The following is a 6,000-nucleotide window of genomic DNA, read 5'->3' on the forward strand; positions in this document are numbered from 1 at the left end:
ACTACATTCCCACCCAATTTCTGTTCTTTATTTAACTTCTACATTTTCTGAGTTCATAACTTTATATTCTGCTCTATAATCTTAATCTCCCTTTTGAAGCAGTGGGAATCATGTAGAGGTGGATATTCCTTGGGGCCAGAATAGATTTTAAAAGCCAAGTATGATAAGAGGGTAAGGGAGGAACAGGGCGGTAGATGAGGGTAAAGAGGATCAAATATATGGTGATGGAAGGAGAACTGACTCTGGGTGGTGAACACACAATGGGTTTTATAGATGATGTAAGGCAGAATTGTACACCTGAAATCTATGTAACTTTACAAACAATTGTCACCCTAATAAACTTTAATAATAATAAAAAAAGCCAAGTATGCCAGACACAGGAGGAATCACAAAGACAAACCATGTTTGTGGAAATACTGTGCCTCCAGTAGTAGAAACCAAAAGAAACATTCACAGTGAACACCTAAACAGCTGCCAGTTTTCACTGTCTAAAGAGTAGTCTAAATAAAGTCATACATAAAATCCTAGGTCATTTGTGTCTAGATGGCACCCTTCACAGCCCCTTCTTGCATGAGAAGAGATCCAGCCTTTTGGGGAAGAAGTAAAGGACAACGTATGTTGAGGTTACTACTTTAAGACACTGGAAGAGGAAATCACATTTTGCCTTTACGAGTTTTGAATCTACCAAGAGATCTGAGATACCTTCCCCCAAATCATCAAGCTGTATCAAATCTGAGTTTGGTCATATGCAAGATGACAACATCAAAGGGCAATTCCAATGTAACAGTCCTTCTCCAAACCACATCAGCTACTGTAGTAAGCAAAAGGAAATTAATGATCACTGAAAAAAAAAATCTTCCGGGATATGGGCTATATCTTTTTCATGTCATCTAACAACATCTTCACATTTCCTTGTGCCAGCTAGCCCAATTGTTGGTACAAGTTTAGCACTCAGTAAATGTTTCTGACTATTATAGTTACTATTTGTTATTTTTCCTGTTCTGTCCCTTTGGGCCTCAGGTCTCAGAGCACAAGCTCCATATTCCTATAAGATACCTATGAGATCCAGAGGTTTCCCCATACACCTCCTGAATTCCAACCTAGAATCTTCAGGAATATATAGATGCACTCAGCCACAGAGCAAAGAATAGAAGCCAGATAGAGCACTGAAAGAACAAGAAAGCACAAAGGTAAGGCTAGGCTACTCCATGGACAATTAGCAACAAGAGGAGGGGGGATACCTGCGGAGTGAGAACAAGAAACACTCCTTAGAGACAAGGGAGAGAATGCAGCCAACTCATTTCAGAGATATATTGACAGGAGGTGGAATGGAGATGTGACAACTAGGGAACATGAAATGAAGTAATTCATCAAGAGATTTATCACTGTCCTCCAACTGAGTTCAAAAAGTAGCCCTGATGCCGTTTTTTTTTCTTTTACAGCAAACCTGTGGTTATCAAATCTGAAGACTTTTCAGTGCGTGTTGGTAAGTGCCAGCAGATCACCTATCAACAAATCCTGCCCTGAAAATTGGCCTTTCCTGAGTGGTAGCCCCTCTGTTCCTATTTTCACTTGTCCTTCTGTCTTCCTTGCAAATGGCTCAACAAAAATGTCTCAGAAAGAGGTGGGTTCAAGGGAAGCATGAAAGCATCTGATGAGGGATGAACAGAAGCCAGCATGAACCAGCCAGAGGCTCATGAATTACACTGCCCTCAAGTAAGGGCCTGAAAGGTTAGAAGTTAGTGTGAAGGTAAAGAATCATTTCCTCAGCATTTGCCAGTTAGAGTCCACACCTTAACACACAAGGACAAATCACAGAAGCAAAGAAGCAGGGCTGGAAGAAACATAAAGATCTCAATAAACTGCCCCACATCTAATGTAAGAGACCTCACCATCTGCACCTGGTAGAACAGTTCTAAGCATTTTACCTACCAGGAAAGTTAGAATTATTTGAGAGACTAGAAATAAGTACCTTACAGCAGAGAAAAGTTATTATCAAGTCTTTACTGATATTAAGACTTCACTTTTTTTTTTCCTTGACACATACCCATTGGCTTTAGGTCTGTCCTGAGGTCAAAAAGATCCAGTATAAGTCCTTAAATTCTGTATTCTCTGATACACTTCAGAATGATTTATCATGTCTCCTTTTTTGTCCCATTCCCTGCCACACACGTGGCCATAAACACTCACACTTACACATACTCACAGAAACACACACTCTTACATTTATCACTTGCTTCTCTTTAGAGAACTGTAATTTCCCCCAAACTCTATTTTGTTTTGTGCTGGCCCACACCCTCTCCCCCAACTAAAAATGTAATACCACTCCCTGACTTGAAGCCTTTTGATGGCCCCACTTTCATCCTTTAAAGCCCTTATTCTATTCTCACCTCTTTTCTGCCACAGTTCCCACCACCTCTGCAATCGGACCCACACTTGAGGGCTATAGAAAACAAGAGAACTTCATTTCCTGTCATGTACTATCACCATTTGCTTTGTTTGAAATACTTATCTCCCATCGTACCCCACCACACACACATTTCTTTTTGAGTTTCTACTCAAAATACAAAACAGCTGATAGACTACTTCCTCCATTAAGACTTCCTTGGCTTTTCAAAGAAAAAAAAAATCACTCTTTCATCAGTGCCACATGTCCTTCATTATTTAAAATGATAGGCATCAATTATGTAATTATTAAGTGAGTTAAAATAACCAAATCTCTAGGAAGAATATCTGACACATTGTAAGTTCTCTGCAAATGCTGTTGCTGTCACTTGCTATCCCCACACTCTGCCGTCCACAGTAATAAGCATATCACGTGGATTATCTCAGTTGTATTCAATACAGCACTATGAGATATTTTACTTGTAGAGTATATACTGAAATTTGAAATACTGAAGCTTGAGAGTAAGTATTTGGAAGTCACACAGAAAGCTTGATGTCTTGGCTCTCAAGAATCCTTTCAATACGGCATTATTTTACTCCTAGTAATTTTTCTCTTTTTCAGAATTCAGGATCTTAGCTTTGTTAGCCATAAATATAAATTCTGTCAAAATCAAATATATCACCCTACTAATATTCACACTAAGCAAGGTAAAGTAGATTGAAGTATGAAAACAAAGGGGAAGTACAGTAGTCTCCCCGTACCCCCAGTTTCACTTTTCACAATTTCAGTTACCTGTGGTCAACCATGGTCCAAAAATATTAAATACAAAATTCCAGAAATAAATAATTCATTAGTTTTAAATCACAGTGTGCCATTCTGAGTAGCATAAGGAAATCTCACACAATCTCACGCCATGCTGCCTGGGAAGTAAATCATCCCTTCGTCTAGCATATTCACAGTGTATACACTAATTGCTCTTTAGACCTTAGTAGCTATCCCAGTTATCAATTAGGTTGTCAGGGAGAGAGAAAGACCACATTCATATAACTTTTATTATGGTATATGGTTATAATTGTTCTATTTTATTAATTTTTTATAATTGGAGTATATATTTATTGAACATGTACAGCATCTCAAATAATTTTTTTGTGCTTGATTCTTTGTCATACATTTTTTTATTAGTTTTAGGTGTACAAAACAATGTAATAGTCATACGTTTACACCCCTCACAAAGTAGACTCAGAAATATAGGGGGAATAAAAAAACAACCTGATGGTTGCTAGAGGAGAGGGGGGTGGGGAAGGGAGAGAAGGTAAAGGGATTAGAAAATAAAATTGGTAGTCACGATATAGCCACAAGGCTATGAAATACAATTTGGGAAATATAATCAATAATATTTTATTATTAATTATTGTTAATTTATTACTGTGCCTAACTTATAAATTAATCTTTATCATAGGTATGTATGCATAGTCATAAACAGTGTATATAAAGCATTTGATACTATCCATGGTTTCAAGCATCCACTGTGGGACTCAGAACATATCCCCAAAGGATAGGGGAAGACTGCTGTACCACATGCATGAAAAAAATATGTGCCTACTATCCAAACATACAAAAAGTGATGCAGTGATTCAAATTATGATCAAGTTTCTGGACCTTAGCAAGAATGCAGTCAATGATCAAATGTTGAATAGTACCAAGCTAGATGGCCTCATGTAGCCATCACATAGATGCCATTTCCCGGAGAACTGAATAAAACCTACCCCCTACGCAGTGCTTGGATGGGCACCACCACCATTTGTCTCTAGGATTTTTTCTTTCAATCTTCTACAAATTACCAAATATCTCTCTGATTATCATGTTCTTTATTTAGAATATTTTAGAAGTTTTTAATAGCTCAGATATAGTAATCAAGTCTGTCAGGACTCAGAGCTAAGAAGTTTTAAAAAACCTTTGCTCTGGCTGCCTGTCTTTTGTTTTATGGTTTAAGTCCTAAAGAACATTCAAATTCCTATTATTTACTATTTTATTGGTGACTAGTATGGCCTCTGCAATTTCTCTACAGTTTTGGCTCTCCCATTATATTTCATTTCTAAATGTTGGCATGTATTTCTTTTTCTTGATCAGATTTGCTAGAGGTTTTCAAATTACATTGATTCTCTCAAATAAATAACTTGGAATGTTTTTTTTTATTTTTCTAAATCAAAAAATTACATTTTCACTTCATCTCCTTTTGCCTATTTCCTTAATTTTATTTTGTATTATTTTCAATTCCTGAGCTTAATGATGCTCCAGGGATTCTTAGTTTGGCATTTATGGACACTTTAGGGAGAATATGGTTAGACTTCATGAATAGGAACACATTAAGTGCTTTGTATATTTCCTGACAAGAAGTCCACAGCTTTCATTCTCAGAACACTCCAAAAATGAATAACCATTTGTTTACTAAAGTTATATTCCTTCTTTTATTTAAAGAATAAAAGTCTACATTTACGCCCTAGGGGGCAGTATAGCTACCCGGTTAGAATACAAGGTCCAGAAACTGTCTCTAATCCTTCAAATGAATTCACTACTCAGACCACTTCAATTTAGTTTCTCCTCCTGTCATTCTACTGGAATGTCTTTCCAAAAGGTTACAACTGATATCCACATCCCTAAACTGAATAAATGTTCTCTAGTACTCATTTTATTAAGTGTATGAGCAGCACCAAACTGCGGTAACCAGTGACCACACCATTTATCTTCTTAGTTTCTGTGACTCCTACTTTTTTGTTGTTTTTCACCCACTTCTTTGAGCAGTTCACAGTTTTCTTTGCTTCTTTCTCCGTATCTACCAAATTGCTAAATTGTATATTTCCTTATAGAGCTGTCCTCATTCTCCTTCCTTTCTCACCATAAATTATTGCCTAAATTATCACATCAACTCCTAGGTTCTCAGCTACCATTAATATGCTATGGACTCCCCAAACTCCAGCAGTCTTCCTCTCTGTGCTCTGGGATCTCATACTATTTGCTTAATTGTCATTTCTCTTAGATAGCTCTATGAACATTAATTCAACATGTACAAACTGAACCTGTGATCTTTCTCCCAAAGTCTGCTCCTACTCTAATGCTCCAGATAAAAAGTGTTACTATAATCTATGTAGTTGCTCAAACAAGACACCTGGTCATCACCAGGATATAACACTCTTTCAATAATACTTCCATTCAATTGAATAAAAGGAAATAGTGAGCAGAATCATATTTTTCTGTGTCAAGTAGAATAGGAACTACAACGAGTCTCTTGATTTGGTTATTTCAACATGATTTGAAATTTTGATGAGAGGGGTATCAGTAAATGCATGTGTATATGTACATATACATATATAGAGGAGACAGTGGGAAATGAGTCACAATGTTTGCAGGAAGCATAATGTTAAATTTTATTACATACTGGTGAGTTAGAAGATGAAAATATAAGGAAATTTTAAATGGAAATTTATGGCAGAGATCCACAGTTCTGTTTGTTAGTGCTCTGGTTAGTGCATTGCAAATGGTGTTAAAAAAACAATCCCAAGCACATGTTTGGATCCTAGATTGAATACATAATGACTCGAGGGCAGTAGCAAACT

This window comes from Rhinolophus sinicus, chromosome 14 (assembly GCF_057876585.1).
Source record: "Rhinolophus sinicus isolate RSI-liver-muscle chromosome 14, RSI-T2T, whole genome shotgun sequence".
Classification (NCBI taxonomy): Eukaryota; Metazoa; Chordata; class Mammalia; order Chiroptera; family Rhinolophidae; genus Rhinolophus; species Rhinolophus sinicus.